Here is a 23,838-nt window from a genome sequence, read left to right on the forward strand (position 1 = left end):
AGGCAAGAGTGAGTGGGAGTGAGTGCCCGAGAACAGACAACTGGTTAATGAAACTGTGGTACTATGGAGTACTATGCAGCTGTTAGGAAAGAGGAAGTCATGAAAAATTTGCTTATAGTGGACGGTCGTGGAGAGTATCATGCTCAGTGAAATGAGTCAGGAAGAGAAGGACAGACATAGAAGGACTGCACTCATTGTGGAATATAGAATAACACAATATGAGACTGACTCCCAAGGCCAGTAGACACAAGGGCCAGGAATACTGCTCCATAGTTGGAAGCCTGACTCATGAACTGGGGGAGAAGGCAGCTGGGGCAGAGAAGGGATCACTAAGTCAATGACGGTTGGAGGGATCGCTCGGGAGGGGAGATGTGTGCTGACAGTGGATAAAGGACCAAAAGGGATAGACCCTCACTATCTGTATTGCAAACCACAATGCCCAAAGTAGAGAGCGAGTATGGGGGACATTGTCTGCCACAGAGGCAGGGGGAGGGTTGGGATGGGGGGGCGGGTGGGAGAGATATATTGGGGACAGTGCTGGTGAACATGCACTGGTGGAGGGATGGGTGTTTGGTCATTGTATGACTGAAACTCAAATGTGAAAGCTTTGTAACTGTGTCTCCTGGTGATTCAATAACAATAATGATAAAAAAAAAAATGAGTGAATGGGGAAAGCACAAAAGGTCACGGAGACCATCAGGAGGTCCTGGCAGCCACTGTGGTCCTCAGGTGTGACGGCAGGGAGGGGAATCATGTGATTTCTCCCTCCGGGAGTCATTTACGCTTTGTGCCTCTATACACTCACTTCAGTGACAAATTTAATATGATGATGCTGGGAGGGATGCGAGCAGGACAGGAAGCGAAATTAAGGGCAGGAAGATATTCAGCCACATGCTACACCACCTATGGCCACCAGAGGGCAGGAATGACCATTCCAAACAAAAAAAATCCGAAACCAAAAACTCTAGATCAAATCATTTTGCAGGCTTAAGTTTTGGAGGGGCTGGAGCGATTGCACAAGTAGGGCGTTTGCCTTGCATGCGGCCGACCCGGGTTTGATTCTTCTGTCCTCAGAGAGCCCGGCAAGCTACCCAGAGTATCCCGCCTGCACGACAGAGCCTGGCAAGCTACCTGTGGTAAATTCGATATGCCAAAAACGGTAACATCAAGTCTCACAATGGAGACGTTACTGGTGCCCGCTTGAGCAAATCGATGAGCAAAGGAATGACAGTGAGAGTGAAACAGTGAGGTTTTGGAGGTTATAGCTCAGAGGAAGACTTTCCTGAATGGGGAGTGGCTCTGTGGCTATAAATTCCCGTTTTGCAAGCCAGAGGTCATGAATTTGATTCCTGGTGTTACCCACATGCAACAAGGTAAAGTTTGGGACCCCCCCGTACCACAAATGTGTGTACATCAGGTGTTTATGAGCACAGGGCTAACAAGCATCGCTCGGGAGAATCCCACGAGAGAGCTCAGTGGAATGCAACCGAACTAAGCACTTTGTTCATAGGTCACTACTCTTACCAGAAAAAGTTACTCAGACAATCCACTTGTTTTTCTGATGGATGCATCTGGTAGATATTTCTATTCCCTTTTTAAAAAACAAATGAAGTGTCTATCCAAGGAAAACAGCCAAGAGTTTTTGTCACCAATGATCAAATGTGAGGTCTTGACTGAAAATTAGAACTTTGGAATTCTACTAAAGCTAGGGGGAAAGGATCTACTAGCAGTCAAAGGAGGCAATTAGAATTTATGCTCTGTTGTCAGCCCGACAGCACGCCAGAATTTGAGGATTTGTTTTAAGGAGTGCCATCTCCTTCATGACTGTGGGTCTCACGCTGTTCTGAGAGGTGGCAACACCTGCAAGACCAGCCTGACTCTGTAAAACAAGGTTTCCCAAATGCCAATGCGTGCTGCGAGGTAATTAGGAGTGGTGGTGTTGGGGCCACACTGAGGGATGCTCAGCTTTCTCCCCTGGCTCTAGGCTCAGGGATCACTCCTGGTGGTGTTAAGGGTCAGGGATCAAGCCCACTCGTGCCAGGCTGTGAGCACTATGGCCAGTTGTATGAGTGCCCCAAACATGAGTGAGAATCAAAAGTGTGGGACCCCCAGCAAGGACCATGATCCAGTGTGGGAGCATCTTAATGAGACAGCCAAGCCCGGCCAGGACCACAACAACCCAGGAGGTGCGAGCACCACAGCCAGGCACATGACCCCTGGTCCTTACAGCAACCCACCACGGCCACAGAGGGGAGGGGAAAGATGCTCAGAGATGTCTGAGTGGCTGGTGGAGCTGCCAATCACAGGCAACAGGTTGGGGAAAGTCAACAGGGGAGGGACATGATCACTCTGGTGGAGGAGGAGGGGTGGAATGCTGCAGGCATGAAACCCTGTCATTGCAAGCACTGTGAATCACGGCAATTAAAACAAAATTAATTTTAAAACCAAAGTGAGGGAAGGGGCCTGATAGCACAGAGGGAAAGGCGTTTGCCTTGCCCGTAGCCAACCTGGGTTCAATCCCCGGCATCCCATATGGTCCCTCTGTGCACAGCCAGGAGCAATTCCTGAGTGCTGAGCCAGGAGTAACCCCTGAGCATCGCCAGGTGTGATTCAAAATGCCAAAACAAATAAATAATTTTAAAATGTGAGGGAGAGGCCGGAGCGATAGCACTGTGGAGAGGGCATTTGCCTTGCATGCAGCCAACCTGGGTTCAATCCTCAGCATCCCATATGGTCCCCTGAGCACCTCCAGGAGTCATTTCTGAGTGCAGAGCCAGGAGTAATCCCTGAGCATCACTGGGTGTGACCCAAAAAGCCCTCCCCCACAAAAAAAATCATAAAAAATTGATAAGGGAAACTGGATGGACTCAGTACGACGGACATGGTGTGGCAACAGCTGCTGTTGAGGAAAGATGAGAAGCTGGTCAGCCTGACCGAGCCAGCACACCTCTGGCCTCCCGGTTTCACAGGCACGAAGTGGCCTTCAGGAGGCAATCCCCCAAGTCTGCCTGAAAATACCCTGATTCATTCACTCCCTCAGTCAGAAATCCCCTTAATCCTGGCCCTGCTCAGCCACCCGGGCACTCGGTTCTCTTTTCTGTCCTCCAAACATCCGTGACGGCACCTTCCCCACCTCATCACTTCTACCACACTCCCGGCTCGCGGGATACTATTATTTTTTTCCACGGGCTAAAGATCTAACGAGGCATGTCCCCAAGGAATCTGTGCAGATGGAAAACAAGCAAATAAAAAGATTCTCCACAATCTGTATCATCAGAGAAATGCAAATTGAAACAGCAGTGAGACACACACCACACGCCTAGCGGAACAGCCCGAATGCAGAGTGAGTGCCAGCAGCAAAGGCGGGCTAGGAAGCAGAGGAACAGGCACGTTTAGCGGCAGCTGGGGGCAATGCAGACGAGACGGTCGCCCGTGGAAGACAGCCGGTGGTCCATACAAAGCAAAATAGACCCTTGCCCTAGGATCCAGCCATCGTACTGGTATTGCTCCTTGGTATTTACCCGCAACAAGCTGAAAACTTTCAGACAAAAACACACACGTGGCTGTTTAAAGTAGGATGTTCAGGCATAGTTGCCCAAAATGCAGAAACAGCTGAGATACCCCATGTCAGTGAATGGTTAAGTCAGGAGCCCCAGAGAAGAAACATCCAGTGCCAAAAGCAAGACCTGTCACACGTGGAGGAAATATGCACGCGCTTAGTGAAGAAGCCCAGCTGGCAAAGCCCCACTCTGTATAGTCCCAATCTAGGACATTCAGAAAAGACCAACGAACGGGGAAGGCGACGTGATGGTGGTGGCTGGGGCCAGGGGAATGCACAGTGGAACAGGAGGATGACCTGGACGCTGACAACTCTCCCCGTGCTGCTGTGATGACGGGGCCTTGCACTGCATCACCAACAGGATGGCAGATGTGTCTAGACAGGTTCATCTGTCGTGATGGATGCGACCCTGGAGGGGGGATCCATCCCGGGGGAGGCCGTGTTCCTGCGGATCAAGGGAGTAACAGGAAATCTGAGTGTCTTCCCCTCGATGACTTGGGAGCCTTCGACTGAAAACATCCCTGTCTTTCTGAAAAGGGGAAAAAGGAATTTTCAAGTGTAGAACAAGACTCATTCCCCAGCCCTCAACAACTGCCCTGGCCTCTGTCCTCCAGTGCTGGACACCACAGCAGACTCTGCTCAGGGATCACTCCTGCTCTGCTCGGGGATCACTCCTGTTCTGCTCGGGGATCACTCCTGCTCTGCTCCGGGATCACTCCTGCTCTGCTCGGGGATCACTCCTGCTCTGCTCGGGGATCACTCATGCTCTGCTCGGGGATCACTCCTGTTCTGCTCCGGGATCACTCCTGCTCTGCTCGGGGATCACTCTTGTTCTGCTCGGGGACCACTCCTGCTCTGCTCCGGGATCACTCCTGCTCTGCTCAGGAATCACTCCTGCTCTGCTCCATGATCATTCCTCTGCTCTGCTCGGGGAGCACTCCTGCTCTGCTCGGGAATCACTTCTGCTCTGCTCCATGATCACTCCTGGTGGAGCGCGGGGACCCCGCAGGGCCTCACCTGCCATCCTCTCTTTCCACCCCACCTTGGATAAGTTTGTAGCCTCTCAGCTCCCTCACCTGTAAATGAGAGTGTCTAAGAGCACTTGCCCTGCAGGGTCCCAGTGAGGATGCAATGGCCTGACACATGCGAACTAGAACAGCGGTGGGCAGGGATGTGCCATCTCATCCAGCAGCTGTGCTGTGAGGGGCTCTGAATGGGGGCCGGGGGAGGGACAGTAAAATTAGTGCAGAGGCTGGGCGGCAGGGGTCTCTGTGCTGTCATGAGGGGCTGGGAAATGTCCTGCCTTTGAGGTCCAGCTCTTCCTCCTGCTGCAGGCTCCGGGCCTGCAAACTGGGAGACTCCTCCTTGCTATACTGGTCTTGGAGCAGCGCCAATGTGCTTTCCAAAATATTTTTCCCCAGTTTTAGTGGGGTGGGGTGGTAAGGGAGGGATCTGGGCCAGATCCAGCTGTGCTCAGGGCTTACCCCAGGCACAGGGATTACTCCTGGCAGTGCTCAGGATACCAGAGATCAAACCCGGATCAGCCACATGCAAGGCAAGCACCCTACCCACTAGACTATCTCTTCAAAATTCTTCCATGATTGTCAACGTAAAGTTGTCAACGTAAAATCAAAGAGACTCGGGGCTGGGAGCAGAGTTCTAGGGTTCCTATATCCACATGCCCCCGTCCCCCACCCAACACAACCGGAATACAGAACCACTCTATCCCTTGATGCAAAATTGCTTCTCAGAGTTTTTCATTTCTCTGTTGTTGGTTAAGCACTGGTGCCAAACATCCTGTAGGTATGAGATGGGCAGCACTGTAAGCCACATCTGTCTGCACGGCGTTAGCTGTCCAGGGGGACACCTGCTGTCTGTCCACCCGCCTCCCGCCCCCGCCTTCTGCTTATCACGTTATTCTCAGAGCTGAAGATCTGGTTTTTGCTTTATTTTGCTGTCATCTGCTGTATCTCTTTACCTTGCACACACAAGGGGATTCACAGTGTTTGCCTTTGTCCTCTGTCCTGCCTCACTAGGTCCGTCCACGTGGTGGCCAAGGACAGGCCCTCCCCTTGTCATCAAGAGCTGGTGGAGTGCTCAGAGACCTCGCCTTTATCCACTCACCTGAAGGGTACTCTGCCTCTCGGACATGGGGCAGAAGGCCGCAACAGGTTTGGGGTACACCTCGCCCTTATATCAGTGTTTCTGTATCTCTCCAGGAAGCAGCAGACGAGGGGTGACTGGATCATACGGAACCTCTGGTAGGAACTCTTCTCGCTCTTCTCGTTTCTCCCCTCTGCCGTCCATATTGGCAGCCCCCATTTCTGTTCCCACCAGCTGTGTCGAGGGCGTCCTTCTCCCCATCTTCTCATCCCGTGGAAAGTTCTACAGAGCCCAGTGCGGTGTCTCCCTGCGTGTGCAACTCAGCTCTCCCTCACTCTGGCCCATGGGTCCCTCAGCCCCCGCTGCCCCCCGAGCCTGTACTGTCTCCAAGCCGCCCCATCCTCCACCCCTGCATCTTGCTGAAGGTTCATTTGCTGCCCCTCTGATGGCATGTGAGGAGATACAAGAGGAATCACTGTCTGACCTGCTGACTGATGTAGCCCAGGCCTGAGCATGTCAGAAGGAGTCACGGCATGGCATACGTGTTGGCTCAGCGTCTTTCACATAGCAGGAGTGGGCAGACGCAAAAATGCCAAGGAAAGAGGGAAATGGTGTGGGAAGCAAAGACGGGAGGCCTGGAAGTCACAGACAGGCATGAATCAGGGGCCCTGAGAGCCGCTGAGGTGCAGGGAGGAGCAACCTGTACAGAGCTAAACACTAGGACCAACAAGACTGAAGGCCTGGGCCCAGCCCACAGCAAAAATGCTTCAAAATACATCTGTCAGTGAGTAGTGCAGGGGTTGAGAGACTGGGGTGAAAGGGGGTGATGGGGTGAAGGGACTGTCAAACACCTGAAACCCTACAATTTTGCACATTGCAGTGTCCAGATTGTGAGACTTGTTACTGTTTTTGGCATATCGAATACGCCACGGGGAGCTTGCCAGGCTCTGCCGTGCGGGCAGGATACTCTCGGTAGCTTGCTGGGCTCTCTGAGAGGGGCGGAGGAATCGAACCCAGGCCGGCCACGTGCAAGGCAAACACCCTACTTGCTGTGCTATCGCCACAAGTCTCACAATGGAGATGTTACTGGTGCCCGCTCGAGCAAATTGATGAGCAATGAGCAAATTGATGAGTAACAGTGACAGTATCCAGATAAAATTTTAAGAAAAAAAAAACTATGATGAGCAAATGACTTATCACCAAAACAAACCCCCCCCAAAATCAGCAGGGGGGCCAGAAAGGTAGCACAATGGTTAAGGCACTTGCCAAACATGTGGTCTGAATCTCAGCACTGCTGCGGTCCCCCAGCCCTGCCACGTGGGGATGCTGATCCCAGAGTGATTCTCCCCTGCCACCAAATACAATCGATAAAATACAACAGCAGGAGTGGAATGACTCACTGGGTCACAACATTAAAGGTGGCTGCCTGCGTCGCTCTGGGCTCAGGGGCTGACACGGAGCAGAGCACGGACGGGCGCCAGGGGATGCCCGTGCTCCCCTCTTCAGTGAGCTCCTCCTGGGGGAACACGGCCAGCCAACGCCTCCCTGGCGCCGTGCACTCAGGGCCCCTGGGGAGGTTTCCACTCCCCCCGGGAGGAAGCATCACTGGCAGCACCAACAGCTGCCCGAGCCCCTCCCACCTGAGGAGCCGGTTTAAAATATTCATGGAAACCCCTGGGCCAGCTTCATCCATATATTGATGTGTCCAGGTGGGGTGGAGACAGGGGAGCCTGAGAAACGGCGTAACTTCCTGAAGCAAAGGTCAAAGGCATCTGCAGAGCGGCAGACCCCCAGGGCTGTCCTCTCCTCACCGGAAGAAAGGAGGGTGCCGCCCCCCACCCTCACTTGTCTGGATGCAGGTTGTTCCTGCATCCACAAGCCCCAGTGAAGGGAGACCTATGGGTGGAGAGAGATATCCGCCCATGCGTGCAAATTCACCCTCCCCAGCCCGAGAGGGTTCCACCAGAAATGGGCAGGGTGCAGGAGCTGGCTTCAGGTGCATATGGGGGGCTCATCCCCTCGAATTGGAGGATCCCCTGAGTACAGTACCAAAGCTTCAAGCCTGGCTCGGGCCCCACAAACAACAGAGAGAAAAGAAAGATTAAAAAAAAATTGTAACCATGGAAGCCTGCCTCAGGAGCTGGGGGAGAAAGCATCGCTAAGTCAAAGGTGGTTGGAGGAATCGTTCGGGATGGGAGATGCGTGCTGAAAGTAGATAAAGGACCATATGTGATGGTCTCTCCGTATCTGTATTGCAAACCATAACGCCCCAAAGTAGAGAGAGAGTCTGGGGGACATTGTGTGCCATGGAGGCAGGGGGAGGGTGGGAAAGAGGGAAGGGATACTGGGGACATTGGTGGTGGAGAATGTGCACTGGTGGAGGGATGGGCGTTTGATCACTGTAGGACTGAAACTCAAACATGAAAGCTTAGTAACTACATCTCACGGTGATTCAAAAAAGGGGGAAAAGAACCTACAACCCCTCCCCCTTCTCTCAGAATAATAAAGGGGGAAGTGGATTAACCTTGGACCATGACACATGTTTAAGTTTTAAGTTCATGAATATTTAGCAAGTTGGAGTATTTTGCTTAAAACTCCGCAAGTATCTGTGGGGCATCCCAGGGTTTCCAGAGTCTCATGAAGTAGTGCTCCGGGCAGGACCAGGGTGGGGGTGGGGGGTCCCACAGGCTCCATGTGACCTGACAATCATGCCGATGTACTTCCAGTCTATGCTCAGTGTGAGGGTCACATTCAAACCAACACAGACTGGGGCACCTGCGGGGTCAGGGGTCACTCAGTGATGTCCAGAATCTCATGTGTTGGCACCCACAAACAAGCAGCACCTGGTGTGCCTTGGTAGCCCCCAGAACTGCTCCGGAGAGGACCAGCTAGAGGGGCGTCCTTCGTGGGGACCCCCAGTGTGCCGGCCCTTGCCAGGGAGCGGGCAGCTCTGTCCACCTCAAGCCTCCGTATTCATGCCAGGCGGACTTCAGCCCCAAGAGTCCCGTTGGCTCTGGGTCCTCCCCAGTTCTGTGGTGGAGCCACGCGGTTCTCTCTCCGGGCAGCTCCGGGATCCACCCCTCGGTGTCCAGACTGCCCTGCAAGGCCATGCCCGCCTCCCCCGGCTGCAGTGGCCCCCGTCCATGGTCACGTCTTCCACTCTGGTCCCTTTCCTGAGTGAGGGTCACTTCTGGGCAGAGTGGCTCTGCTCATGGCCGGGTAAAGTCCTTCACCATCATCTTGACACCCCACCCACCCCTCCCTGCCAGAGAGAGAGAGACGGCACAGTCAGGAGAGTGCTTGCCTTGCAGGCAGCCAACCCGGGTTCAATCCCCGCATCCCATATGGTTCCCCCCCAACCACACACACGCATCACGAGGAGTGATCTCCGAGTGCAGAGCCAGGAATAAGTCCTGACCTCCTAATAAAAAGTTGACCCCTGTCCTGTGTCACCTTTTCAGGGAGGCCTGACTGACCCCACAGCATCCTGGGCTGGGGGAGGCGAGTACCAGTGTCCTTCAGAATCACTCTGAACCAATGCTGATGACTCTATTAGTTTGCTCCGTCTCTCACCCCCACACGCCCCCCCCCACAGCACCAACGCCCGAACATTGGCTCAGGATCTGCGTTGACGGGCCTTCTCAACGGTTCCGATGATGTGCTGCATTGGTCCCACTGCCATACTCTGAGAAGCACTTCTCCAGATGAGACTCTCAGACACAAGGACATCTGCGAGAGTCCCAGATGACAGGCCAAGGAAAGTGTTTCTGAGATGACACCGTGGGGAAAAATTGTCACAATTTTGATTTCGATTTTTTTTATCTGAACCCCCGATTTCTTCTCTCTCTCTCTCTCTCTCTCTCTGTCTCTGTCTCTCTTTCTGTCTCTGTCTCTCTATCTCTGTCTCTTTCTCTCTGTCTCTGTGTGTCTCTCTTTCTGTGTGTGTGTGTGTGTGTGTATCTCTCCCCCTCATTTTGGGGCCACACCTATTGTTTCTCAGGACTTACTCCTGGTTCTACACTCCAGGCAGGACTCGGGAGAAGGGGGTGATGTGTGGTGCCAAGCTCCGCTGCATGCAAGGCCAGCACCGTCACCCCTTTGCTATCTCTCCTGCCCAGAAATCCTAATGGTCTGATAACATTCTATTGGTTTGACTAAAAACCAACCATGAGGACTAGAGTTCCTGGGGCTCCCCGGGTCCCCACTTCTGCTCCACAGACACCCAAACACAGCCTAGAGGACCCGTCCTCTCCAGCCAATCCTGAAGTCAGACGAAAACATCACCTCTAAAATCAAATATCTGAGCAGTGCAAGGTCCAGGGTTGATTTCCTGAACCATGTGGACGTCTCCCAGCATAGCCCCTGCCCCCAAATCGCTGCCTGAATCCTTGACCATCATCCTGAAGGCCTGCCCAGGGCCTGGCCACTGCCGGGGTCCTCCTGTCTCCAGGGACATCGACCCCCCAGCTCCTGAGCGAGTCCCCCTTACATCCAGAACCAGATCCCCTGTGTCGTGTTCCCAGAGCTGCAGCCCTGCTTGCGTGTCCAAGATCCCTGACCACTGTGTGCAGTGGGGAGGTCAGCAGCCAAGGGATGGACCTCCCAGGCCCACAGTCCACAGGCGGCAACGGGCCACAGAGTCGAGTGCTGGGCCATCCTTAAAGGAAGGCGGGTACTCTGGCATGTGGCATTGGGTTGGGGGGTGGTGGCTGAGGCCAAGGGGTACAGAAGGGTCCCATGATGGTGGTCAGCTGAGATCTGGACGCCAGCCAGCCAGGAGAGAGCAGGGCCTTCCTACCCGGACTCTTTTTTAGGGTCCCATGGATCAAGGCGCTCCCAAAGAGGTACCTTTTTGGTACAGGAACTGAGCTGTCTTTTCATTTCCTCCCCGCCCCACCCCGCCCTGAGTGTAAAATAGCTTTATTCAGAGAAAGCATGAAGCAGGGTGCTTGGAGGAGAGTGGGAGAGAGGGGTATTCTAGAAGGAACACAGGCTTCTCCAGGGGGAGGGAAAGCCCATCTTGGATTAAGATGCAGGGGACCCTGTAGGAAAACATCGGGTTTGTCCTTTCAGCCTTGCCGCAGGGAACTTAGTTTACCTTGAAGCAATGTCCTTTCTGTATGGACACAGGAAGACAGTTAATATTATGCTTTGTAACTTGGAAGCTGATTGACTCCAATAATATTTACTCCTGGGCATCTGCTTTCTCGACTCAGTTGCCCTTAGTTCCTAGCACCCCAAAAGCAGGGTCCCAACAAGGGACGAAATGGACCTAGGGCAAGCTTTGAGCTACCCTGGCATCGAAATGGGCCAGGCCAAATTACTGCAATACTCAACTATAAGCTGAGAGCATGGTCATAGACAAATGCTGTCATGATCCAAAAGTAACGATGAGACTAGGACCCTGCTGGGGTTACGAAGACTAACCTGGTCTGAGGACTGTGGTCTGGAATATATAGTGAATGTCCTCAGGAAGAACCAAACTTTAAGTTTGATATATCTCTTACTGTGCTCATACAGAATGACATTGCTAGAAATATTAGAGAGTAAATTTACTATAACTATTTAAGTGGATTACTAAGGAATCCACTGAGGATTCCTGAGGAAGGAAGAATGTGACACACCCTTGTTTGGATCCTGCCCTTGAGTGGATCTCCTAGTAATCTGGAGTAATCTCCTTAGATGAGATTTTGTTAATCTCCTGGAGAAATGCTTTTACCCCTCTTTGTGATTTGTTAATGTCCAACCCACCTTTGTGTCACCACCCTATGTGATTGCTGTATAAACTAAGACTGTAAGGGGAGAAGGGGCAGAGGCAAGAGAGAAGACACAAAAGCAGAGACACAGAGAGGCCGGAAGAGACCAGAGGAGAGGCTACAGAGACAGAGACAGAGATAGAGAAACAGACAGAAGAGAGTACAGTGGTACATACAGAAGCAGAGCACAAGGAGGAGCCATCCCAATCCAGTCCATACACAGTGGCTCGAGAGCACCAAACGTGAGCAGCAAGAGAGAGAGAGAGAGAGAGAGAGAGAGAGAGAGAGAGAGAGAGCGCTGACCTGAGAGCCCATGAACAACACAACACACATCAGATCACCCCATTCCTCGCAGGGGGGCCTTTGTATTTTTCACAGGACCCCACTCCCGAGATGGAGAATGCACCAACCGAGTTCATTTGTTTAGGGACCACACCTGGCAGTGCGTGTGCCCCAGCTGAGGCAGGGTGCTGAGAAGAGGCAGGGGACACTGACAGGAGAGAGGAAGAGGCAAAGACAGAGGCAGAGGACAGTCGGGGTGGGAGGAAGGAACGCAAGGAGAAAAGGGACAGGATAGATGAATAAGACTGAAACTGGATTTTTTTTTTTTAATGCAGAGAGGAGACAGAACGAAAACAGCCAAGTGGAAACGGATTACAGGCACGAGCGGGCAGCAGCTTTAGGGCTGGGGAAGTGGCCGAGCGTGAGCCCAGTGGACTCAAGGCCCCCGGGCGGGCATGAGGCTGCTGACTTGTGACTGACAGTGCCCAGGACAGCAGAGGCTGACGGCCCCGCAGCAGATGGCCACCTGAAGCTCCCCTGACCCTCACAGCCACTGGACTCCTTCCAGCGCTAGCCTCACCCGATGGGCCAGGAGGGGCTCCCCGTGCAGAGACCAGCGCCCCCTGCAGGACACAGGCAGCTTCCTGCCAGCACCAACACCATAGCTCCTGCCCTGCATCCACGCCCGGCTGACCCTTCCCCACACAGCTGCCCCTCCCCCCACAGATGCCCCCTGCCCACACAGCTGTCCCCTCCACAGACGCCCCTCCCCACACAGCTGCCCCCTGCCTTTCAGGAGGGGAGTAGGTGGGGGACACGGTCTGGGGACAGGGTCCTTGTCAGGGGATGAGGAGATATGCCAGGGCCAGAAATTCTGGATTCAGTTTGTCTCCTTCCCTGCGGTGCCCTGCAGACCCCTCCTTAGGGTAGGGGGAGCTTGGGGTGTGGGGAAGCCTGGCACTGAGTCCCCACTTCATGGAATGGAGGGGTGCAGCCGTCAACCCTGGGCTGATGCAGGAACCTGCAGGCAGGTCTTGCCCCGCCTCCTGCACCCCGGGCCCCAGACTCAGTTTACTCCGTCTGCAGCACCCACAGCTGCCATGATGAGCCCCTGGGTGGAAACTCCTGCTGCAAGCCTCCGACTCCCCGCCCCGGCCCAAGAGGCCTTCGTGCGGCTCTGCCAGGGCCCCTCATGTCACTAGGAGGTGCCACGAACTGAGAACTCCAGTGCAGGAGGGCCCAGGCCTTGGGCATCCTTGGGGGATGGGCCCACCGACCCCACTGGACAGACCAGCTGTTGGGAGGTGAGGGCCTGGGCACCAGACAGGCTGCAGGCCCCGGACTCCAATCCCCCTCACCCCAATTCCACGACCCCCCGTTGCGGGCTCAGTCTGCCCGCTGGTGCAGTTCCAGTTACATGCTCGCATCCCCACACCTCCTCGGGCTCTTTATTCAAATGGCATCTTAAAAACGAAACAAAACCTGGAGCCCCTTGAGCCAGGGTGGCAGCTCAAGGCAAGGCCACGCATGGAACTCTGGGCCCAGGTGACCAAGAACAGCTGGGACAGGGCCCGGGGCCCCTGAGGATGCTTGGGAGGCCCTCTGCACCGCCTTTGGCCCCAGAGCAAAATTACATACCTACAAGATATGTACTTAACAAAGCACTGGTATCCAGAACGTAACCAGAGTCTTAAAACTCAATGCTGAGAAACACTCTAGTCATTTTTAATTTTTTGCTTATTTATTTCAATTTTGATTTTTATTTTTTTGCTTTTGGGGGTCACACTCAGCAATGTTCAGGGGTTACTCCTAGATCTTCACTTGGTAATTACTCCTGGCAGTGCTTGGCGGATCATATGGGATGCCGGGGATCTAACCCAGATCGGCCACGAGCAAAGCAAATGCCCTCCCCGCTGTACTGTCGCTCCAGCCCCTCAAGTAATTTTTAAAAATGGGTCACAGACATGAGAACATGCCATCAAAGAGGATATAAGAAGACAGATACACACACCAGATACACACACACACACACACAGATCCAGATATCATTTGCCACTAGGGAGATGGAAATTACAACCCCCATGAGATACTCCAATACTGCGAATGGCTAACATAATAAATACCGAAAATGCCAAGTGCCGACGGGAATGGAGAATGAAGGGCCCTTCCCTGCATTTGTCGATGGGAGTGCAGAGTGGTAGAGTCACCCTGGAGAAGAGCTTGGAGAACAGCTCCTTAGGAAGTTCGGTGCAAACAGACCATATGTTCCAGCAATCCAACTCCTGGATATTTATCCCAAAGAAGCCAAAACATATGTTCACACCAAAACCTGAACGCAAATGTTTATAGCAGCTCCTTTCATCATTGCCTGATGCGAGATACCACCCCAGTGCCCTTCAAGGGGTGAAGAGGCAGACACATTGTGGTACGTCTACACAAGGGAGCACTCATCACAACCAAACTGAGCACAGTACTGACACGGACGACCAGGAGGAGGAATCTCAGAGACGCCGCAAGGGAAAGGCACTGTCCTTGGGGACCCTCGGGGAAAGCAGGAAGGAGGCTTGGGGGGGCATGGAATGTTCCTTGTTCTGAGGCCATAGCTTCATGGGTTGACATGTGTGCATGGAAGGTCTTGGAACACAACACGATCTACTTTGTCCAGACTGAGAAACTCTAATGAAATTTTTAGTGTTTTCTAATGTTCTCATTTATCTCAAAGATAAAATAGCACTGCACTGTAGCACTGTCATCCCGTTGCTCATCGATTTGCTCGAGCGGGCACCAGGAACGTCTCCATTGTGAGACTTGTGGTTACTGTTTTTGGCATATCGAATATGCCACGGGGAGCTTGCCAGGCTCTGCCATGCGGGCGGGATACTCTCGGTAGCTTGCCGGGTTCTCCGAGAGGGATGGAGGAATCGAACTGGGGTTGGCCTCGTGCAAGGCAAACACCCTGGATAAAATAAATTAAAAAAAATAGAACCAATCACATCACTTCCTTCTGCATCACCTCCTTGTGCACAGCCCCAGGCTGAGAAGAGAATCCCCAAAGCCCCGGCACCGTTCAGAAGTCACCTCACATTTAGTTGGGGGCATCTCTCTCGTCACACACTCTCTCGGGCTCCCTTCTCCCTACCCCAAGCCCGATACACTCTCACTCTCCTGGCTCTGTCTGTCCACAGCCCGTTGCCACAGACGCTTCCTGGCCCACAGCCCCATGTGTATGTGTGGAGCGGGGAGTGCCTGGGCCCTTCCTGGCACACAGCCATGCCTGAGGCCCTTCCTTTCCCCCTTCTCCTTCCTGCCTTTAACCCTAAATCCCAGAACACAAATGTCTGCTGGTCATCTTTGGTTCCCTGTTCCCCCCACCCCATTCACCCCGCCCCCTCCCCACTCCTAGAAAGGAAATTCTTTTTTTTTTTTTTTGGTTTTTGGGTCACACCCGGCAATGCACAGGGGTTACTCCTGGCTCTGCATTCAGGAGTTACCCCTGGCAGTGCTCAGGGGACCATATGGGATGCTGGGAATCGAACCCGGGTCGGCCGCGTGCAAGGCAAACGCCCTACCCGCTGTGCTATTGCTCCAGCCCCAAGAAAGGAAACTCTTGAGGATAGAAATCTCTCTTCTATACTCGCAGCCGATCCATCCATCTAGCAGCTCTGCTCTCAGGAAACCCCTATCACAGGACGCACATTCCACAAATGTGTCCACCAGATCCAACAGATGTTGGATGGAACCAATGCTTTGGCCATGGGGCCATCCTTCTGCTCAGAGGCTCCTCTGCAGCAGTGTTCCCCACCCCCGCCCCCTGTTCCTCCCATTGACTGGGTCCTATCTACAGTAGCCCCCATGCAGAATATTTCATTCAGCTGCTGTTTTTTAAAGGCGGAGTCAGCACCTCCCTACAGCATTGATCTAAGTGCTTGGTTAGGCAGGTGGAGCCAGGGGAGGTGAGGCTGCATGCCAGGGTGCTTTGCTTGGTGTCCCAGGACACTCAGCAGTGCTTGGCTTCCCTCCAGGGCCCCTCCAGAGCCACAGTGATGATGCTGGGGACTGATCCAGTGTTGGGGGCTTGCAGGTACGCAAGGCCAGGGCCGGGAGCCCCGTTTCATCTCTCCAGCGGCTGCAAGCTGCCGCTCTCTGTGGGAGGCTTCAGGGGCTGCCCGGGGGCTGTGGAGAGTGAGCAGAGCACTGTGGGCAAAGCACCTCGAGATGGAGGAGAAAAAACTGAAGTAAAGATGAGCCGCCCCCTCACCACAACACTTGTCCCAGAAGAAGGACTTAAATGAGCACTTCCGCAGCATCTGCTCTCCAGATCCCAGCACTCTTGAGAGCGGCCTGCGGAGTTTGACCCACCCGGCCAGGTGGGATCTCAGTTCCGGGCAGGGGAAAGGCTCAGAATGCTCAGAGAACCACGAGAGCATCACCCAGTGAGCGACGAGGACTTGGTGTCCTAAGCCCGCGTTTGCAAACACTCCTGCACACCTCCACCACCGCTCCTTCTGCCATGGTGGGTCTGAGGAGCAACTGGCAGGGCCAGGAGAGTGGGCAGGGCCAGCAGTGTCAAGCAGGCCACACCAGCCTCAGCCAAGCAAGACCCAGGGGACAGATTATCTTCCGACATGTCCCAGGATCCTGGGCCGCCAGTGAGGGGGCCACCCGTCACCATGTACGTGGCGCACACCCACCTCTGCTCAGAGTTCCTGGGCTCTGCTCAGAGTTCCTGGGCTCTGCTCAGAGTTCCCGGGCTCCGAGCTTCCACGCAGGGCATCTCTGTACTTCATTGATCATTTGATCATTACCAAACCCCCGCAGACACGGAAGAAGGCGCGAGACTGTTCATCCAGACGGAACCGTCTGAACTCTGCAAGCAAGCGACCACCAGAGATCTCTGCACACCCCCCCTTAAAAAAAACCTATGCCAGTTCCAAATGTCAGAGAGCCCTTGAGCCCCGGGACCCAAGCTAGAGGCAGCACCCAGCTCGTCTTTTGGCGAACGGCTGTCCTGTGCGCTGCTCAGACTGTGCCCGCAGCGAGCCCACCTAGAATGCTCTCTTGTGACAGTTGAAATCTCCTCCAGGATATTTATGGCTAGGAGTGATTTCCACCTCCTACATGGCTCTGGAACTTAAAGAATGAGTAAGACGCTTTGCCAAAGCCCAGACTTCCTCCCATCTCCTCCCGCCGGATAGAGACCCAAGGAATCTTAGATTGAGGAGGGCTGCACTGCTGTCTCCGGGCTGGCCGTCCCCAAGGGTCCCTCTCAGGGCTGGCAGCAAGGGGCACAGCGGGAGGTGGCTACCGGGGGGATGGACGCCAGGACCCACGCCCTCACCCCTCAGCACAAACTCTCTAGTCACCTGCCAGGGCTCCCCTCTGCCTGTGGCCCCGAGTTTTGCCCCGCAAAGTGCATTCAGAGCGTCACTTCCGTGTGTATGCGTTGGAATCTCTGAAGCCTGGCAGAGGATGATTTCTTTTGGGGGGGTAAGGGGGCAGCGACCCCTGGCAGATACTGGGGTGGTACCAGGATCCCTAGGAAGCCCCCATGCATGCAGGGCTGGCACTGTCCCACCGGTACCCTCTCTCCCTCTCGCCTGCCCACCAGGATTCTTCACATTCCAGCAGCCAAGAATGGAGCCGAGGATCCAGCCCGCGCCTCTCACTCCCGGGAGGACATCCCCGCACCCAGCAGATCCGCACGCCACCAGGGAACTGCCCCGGGAGTGAAGCCCTGGAACAGGGCTTGGGAGCTGCGGCCCGGCATCACGCAGCTGAGTGGAGCAGACAAAGAGCAGAGGCCACATGTCCCCACGCTCTGTTCCTGCTCCGAGGGCAGGAGGCGCCCGCTGCTGACCTGCTGCCCGCTGATGTCGGCAGCCCAAACCCCGGACGGAGGAGCGGCCCCCATCCTGGCTCGCAGCCCCCACATACACCGTTCCCGCCTGCGTCCCCCTTTGCAAAGAGAGAGAAAAGATACCCAGCCCCCACTTCACAAATCTGCTTTCAATAAGCCATGAAAGTGTCCCCAAATTGCAACCAGGGTCCAAAGGCTCCCCAGAACGTTCTAGGAAACACTGGCCTCCACCCTCAGACACACAGCTTGCATCCTCAGCCCCGGGCTCTGGCTGCTTAGCCTCCCCGCTGTGGCACCTCAGACCCTGGCCTAACGTCCAGCACAGTGCTCAGTGAGCCATGCACCAACCCTGTGGCCCATCAAGGCCATGAGCCAGAAGGCACAGAAGACTCAGTGCAACTGGCCTCAAAGTTCTGGAACAAACATATTTCAACCCTCGTTCATACCAATAATGTGCCTCCATCCAAACGGGTCAAGGAGTCTTGGCTTCCAGACGCTGCCATCCGTGGCCTCACCGTGTGGCCTGGAACCAGGCACCTCCCTTCTAGGAACTTCTTTGGCAGCTTGAAGTGGGGGGATTTGGGCCGATAGGCTTGCAAAGCCCCTCTGAGATCCCAAAGGTCCTGGCAGGAAACTGACTGCCGCTAATCACCGGGGCTCTGCTGGAACGCTCCTCAGACCAGTGTGTGGTTTCTTAGAAGGACAAGCTGGCAGGGCTGCCTGGCAGATGAGGACTCTAGCCCCTTCCCTGGGCCTGCCTCGTCCTGCCACCCGCAACACCGTACAGGTTCAGCACCAGCCTCCACGTCCCATGAGCCGTGCACGGCCTTGTACATGTCGCTGTGTCCACCAGTCGTGGTTCCCCATCTGTACAGTGGGCTCACTGTTCCCTTCCTAATACCGTCCTGACGGAGTCTGGGTCAGGACCCCGAACTCAGAGCGTGCTCACCACATGGACTTGAGTCCAACCTCGACCCCTCTCCTCTGTGAGCCACACACGTGGATGCCAAGGGCTCCTCGAGACCCAAAGCACAGACCACCAGGCTAGGAGTCTCCAAGAACATCTGGGCAAGTCTCCATGCCCAGCACAAACGGGGGGATGAAGCCTGGATGGGCGCAGAGACTGGCATCAGGGTCCACTTGCTCCAGGGCAGCCTGACCCAGACGCTCAGACAATATGTGCCAAAGACCCTACAAGGCATGGGGTCCACCCTCACTGTAGGAACAGAAGCTCTGCGTGTCAAACAAAACTCTGTAGCACTGTGGCACTGTCGTCCCATTGTTCATCGGTTTGCTCGAGCGGGCACCAGTAACGTCTCCATTGTGTGACTTGTTGTTACTGTTTTTGGCATACCGAATATGCCACGGGGAGCTTGCCAGGCTCTGCCATGCAGGTGAGATACTCTCAGTAGCTTGCCGGGTTCTCTGAGAGGGACTGAGGAATAGAACTCGGGTCCACCGGGTGCGAGGCAAATGCCCTACCCGTTAAAGAAGTGAAAATAATGGAACTTATCACTTACGGTTTGTTTGTTTCTTTCTTTTGGAGTTGGGGGATTGCACGTGAAAAGTGCCCCCAGCTTCTCTGTTCTCTCTCTTTGCCCTCCTCTCCTCCTCCGACCCCCACTACTTCCCTCTTTCTCCCTCCCCTGCCCCCAGGGGCAGCAGGGGTCCAATCACGCCCCTCTCTGCGCCAGGTAGAAAGTCTCAAGCTGGCACAATAACTCTCATCCAACACAAGCCCCAAGTCAGCGACCCTGCCCTGCACTCGGCATTCTCTTCGAGCACCGGCACTGGGCAATGTGCAAAGCACCCAAATGCACAAAGGGGCTCTGGAATGCCCAGGATCAGTTTCCCCCGAGGGGGCCTGCAGATGTCACGATCAGAACCCCTGAGATTACTCGGGTGCTGCTAAGATACATACAACCCAGGTTGCTTCTGGGCTGAGAAGGAGCACTGCAGAAGGAGTCTGGAACATGAAAGGACGGGCTGACTTTCTACCTGACTGTCCCCTCACTGCCCCCCAAGTTCGCTCTGGGTGCATCCCCCAGACAAGGGCCCCGGGCATGCCTGTCTGCAGCCGCTAATCACCGGGGCTCTGCTGGAACGCGGAGGGGCTCCCTGCAGGTGCCTCAGCGAATGACAGCAAATGACAGTCCCTCCTGCCACCAGACCGCCCAGCCAGGCCCGGCCCTTCCTCCCCAACGCTGCGCTCACCTCTAGTCCCGAGGATTCCACCAGCATGAACCAGGCTCACGAGCAGGGTTAGCAGTTCATCCCGTGGGAGCCAGGAGGGGCCTGTGCCCCCGACAGCCGGGAGAGGCTGCAGCAGCGTGGGGGACTTTGAAAGGGGTGCCTCCTCCCTAGAGGATCCCCGCTCCTCCCCCTCCTCCCCTCCTTCTCCCTCCTCCTCCTCCTCCGTAGTACTACGGGACACACGTGCTCGGCTTCGGAGGAGGCAAGGTGGCCGGTGCAGTGCCCTGGAAGGAGCGCGAGAGTGATCTGCTGGGGCCGGCTGGCTCTGCATTCACACCTTCTCGCAGAAGGGGGGGCGGGCAGGGAAAAGGGGAGCTCTGTCACGGAATCATTAACCCTTGGGCCCCAGCTTTGCTTCTCACACAGCCACACCGGGGGAAACAATGCACTTAACCAATGGAGCGCCAGCCCAAGACATTACATCATCGGTCAGCTCTGCCATTGGCTAATAATTCCTAGAAGGCAACATTGGCTTCTAGGGGCTTAACCCTTTCACTTCAGCACAGCGGCACCCCGGAGGGCTGCAGCCTGAACCAGGGGCTCCTCCCGCAGGGCACCCGGTTTGGCTGGGGACGGTCACGGCGCTTCCCAGGCAGGTGGGCTCCACCCCACATTGTCTAAACCAGAACGGGCACAGGGAGCAGTGGCCCCCGAGTGTGGGAGTGTGGGAAGCACCTCGGTGGAGGACTTTTCCCCTCTAAAGGATGTCTGAGAGGACACAGCTCAGAGCACCGGGAGCCTAGAGTGTCACCAAGGGATTATCTCATCTGCATGCCCCCGTGGGATCCCTGAGCCTGGTTGGCCCAACGCACAGGTGGAGAAAGTGGGGTTCAGAGAGGTCAAGTGAAGGGCCTAGCTTTGGGTCCTACATGCATGCAAGCCTGTGCAGCCAGCCCTTGTAGGAGACAAAGAGTCTCTGGAGGAGTGACAGAGGGAACCAGGAGGGGGGGATTCCCAGAACCCTGCAGAGAAGTTCCTGGTCCTTGGGCTCAGGCCTTCTGCTCTTGCTGCCCCTCTTCCTTCAGCTGTCCCCTTAGCTCTGAAGCTCCCCTGGACCCCCAAAGCCTGGGATGGGAAGCCCCTAATCCAGGCTACTCAGAGTCTACTTCAGGCTGCAGCTACTTGTCTGCTGAGTAAACTCCTCAGATTCGAGTTATTTCTGTCTCTTCCATCCACATCTGCACAGCACAGTGCCTGCTACAGGGGGACAGGAAGGAAGGAGCCAGGAGTGACGGGGAGCATGAAGGTCAGGGTGGGAGGAAGGAGGGAGGTCTGAGTGGCACCACGAAGTGGCCAGAAGTCTAAGTGGCATCACTCTGTGATGGGCAGGCACAGGGCAGGAAGCCAGGAGGCCCTTGCGAACCACTGTGTAAGCGTGGGCCAGAATACCTCACTGGTGTGTGTGTGTGTGTGTGTGTGTGTGTGTGTGTGTGTGTGGTGGGGGCAACCTCAGTTTCCTCCTTGAAAAATGAAGACAAAGCACCTTCTTTGTAGGTAGCCCTGAGGATGAAGTGAAAAGCCGATCCTGCCTCTGGGGTGCTCCTCGCCTTTCTCTCCAGAGATGCCCACCCCTCTCTGGGCTGACGCCTGCGTGGGACGGTGCCCACCTTAATATCTGCAGCACAGCTCTCCACGTCAGCATCTGGGGGTGACTTATGGGCATCGCCAAGACATCAATCACCCCAACTTCCTGCCCTGATCACAGCCTGACCCTCTCCAGGAGTCTTCGCTGGTTGGTCCCATCTACTCAACCCCGTCTGTCAACTGAAGTGAGCTTCAGAGAACACAGATGACCATCTCAATGAGCAGAGGTCACGAACAGAGAGTGAATTCATCATGGGTGACCACCACCTCTCTCTAGGTCTTTTTGAGGGGGCCACTCCAGGCAGTGCTCAGGGATTTCTCCGGGGATTACTCCTGGCGGTGCTCCAGGAGCCATAGGGGGTGCTAGGGACTGAACGTGAGTTGGCAAAGCAAGCGCCCTGCCCACTGGACTATATCTCTACCTCTAGCTGGTTCCAAAGCATTTTTATCACCACCTTCCTTCTAAGCAGTCATATCTCACGCACCCTTCCCTCCTGAATCCCCACCCCGACCCCCACCACCACCCAGCTAACACTAAGCTGCTTTCTGTCTGTGGGTGTCAGAGGAATAGAATAGTGCCAGGTGTGATCTTCTATACCTGCTTCCATCACCTGGCATGTCCTCAATGTCCATTCACATTAGATCACAGGCAGCGCTTTCCTTCCTTTTTCAGGGTCGAGTAATATTCCCTCCTAAGTCTATAGCACATTTAGCTGATCACCAGTTGACGCACACCAAGTATCCACCCAATATTCAACCATAGGCCTGGGGCTCATTCTGGATTCTTTCAATTTCTCTACCTGCAACTACATCCACAGTAGCAGCATATCCTGTCCATTCTACATCCCGAACAGCTCCAACCCTTCTACCATGCTCCCAGTATCACTGATGCCTTATAGCAAAGATGCTAGCATCTCTCTTGCCAAAATTGGTGGCCAGATTCCATTCTCTCTCATCCCTGTTCCACTGGTAGCTGTGTCTACTTTAGCAATACCTACGGCTCACTGTTCCTCTCAAGGAGCCTGCCTCTGCAAGGCATAGCATTCCCTAGAGAAGTAAATCCCATGACGGCAGCTCCTGACACAGCCTGACATCCTTCAGTGACTCTTCCTGAACAAAAGTCTAGCCCAGCATGGGCTTCCCAGCTCACCGGCTTCTCCCAATTTATCTCAGGCTGCTCCCCAGCCACCCTGGGGTCTCCCCTGCACCCCACCTCCACATCCAGCCTTAATCAAATGGGTCTCTCTGCTTCTCAATCTTGGCATCACTGGGTCTTCCTCAGGTATCCGATCCAGGGATCGATTCTACTCCAGAGCATGATTCTGCTGGCCACTCCCTTAGGCTGACTCCTGCTCACTTCATTTTGCTCACTGGGGTAAAGTGTGCTAAAAACCCCATGTGGGGACCTGGGGAGGAAGTGACATGATGAAGTGGCTGATCTCCGTACCTTGGACCTTCCAGGGAAAGGACCATGAACCTGGAAGTCAATGAAATGGGCACAGCATTGTAGCACTGTTGTCGATTTGCTCATCGATTTGCTCGAGCAGGCACCAGTAATGTCTCCATTGTGAGACTTATTGTTACTGATTTTGGCATATCATATACGCCACGGGTAGCTTGCCAGGCTCTGCCGTGTGGGCGGGATACTCTCAGTAGCTTGCTGGGCTCTGAGAGGGGTGGAGGTTGGAAACCAGGTTGGCCGCATGCAAGGCAAACGTCCGACCCGCGGTGCTATATGTACTGGGCAGGGAGGATACAGAGAAGCCCTGCTGTCCCTCAAGCCCCCCAAAAGCCATCCTAAGGAGGTCCTAGGGCAGCTGAAGGCTGAATAGGAGCTGGCGGGAGGGATGTGCACCACCTTCGATTGTATCCTGGTTTCATGTTGCCAAGAGCACACACCTCAAGATCTGCCTCTGAAGATTCATGACAGTCACATCTGTCTCCAAACTCCCCTGTGAGATGCAACTCTCTCCCCAGCATGTGGCTGGCACCACCCCTCAGGAGACACTCAATGCCCAGTGACTGAATTCATAATCGAGAACATTCCATCATGAAACAACAAGCCCATCCTCCAGTGTGAACACACCATGGGGCATAAGCCATGGTCTCGCTCTGATGACCTTTTGATGGCTGCTGTGGCTGTTAGTGTTACTTTATGGCAACGGGACTCTTACTCAGCAAGCTTTTGGAAAAGACCAGGCTGACTGCAAAATGAGAACCAAAGGCGCAAAATAAAAGGCATATTCCTGGACCCCCTTGGGGAGAATGCAGATTTATGTGCTAGGTGCCCACTGGTGGGAGGTAGTAGCAGGCTCTGTGACTGGAAAGGTGAAAGGTGCTTTCCTCTGACAAGCTCATCCGCTCAACTCAACCTTAAAAATCCACTTTTCAATGACACTGGTCAACCAAGTTCAAGGTGAAAGCAATGGCCACCTGAAAAGAGC

At 54.6% G+C, this 23,838-nt stretch overlaps 1 protein-coding gene across 2 annotated transcripts in view; it reads right to left on the reverse strand.

Annotated features, from left to right (window-relative positions):
* SYN3 (synapsin III) overlaps positions 1-23,838 on the reverse strand; it is a 426,161-nt gene that overhangs the window by 400,484 nt on the left and 1,839 nt on the right. The window contains exon 1 of one of the 2 annotated variants that reach the window (XM_055118194.1): positions 19,772-19,938. The exons of the other annotated variant lie outside the window; for it this stretch is intronic. The gene's annotated coding sequence lies outside the window, so the exon portion shown is untranslated. Of the gene's footprint in view, positions 1-19,771; positions 19,939-23,838 lie in introns of those variants that run through there. 2 annotated transcript variants of the gene reach the window in all.

This window comes from Sorex araneus, chromosome 10, assembly GCF_027595985.1.
Source record: "Sorex araneus isolate mSorAra2 chromosome 10, mSorAra2.pri, whole genome shotgun sequence".
Taxonomy (NCBI): domain Eukaryota; kingdom Metazoa; phylum Chordata; class Mammalia; order Eulipotyphla; family Soricidae; genus Sorex; species Sorex araneus.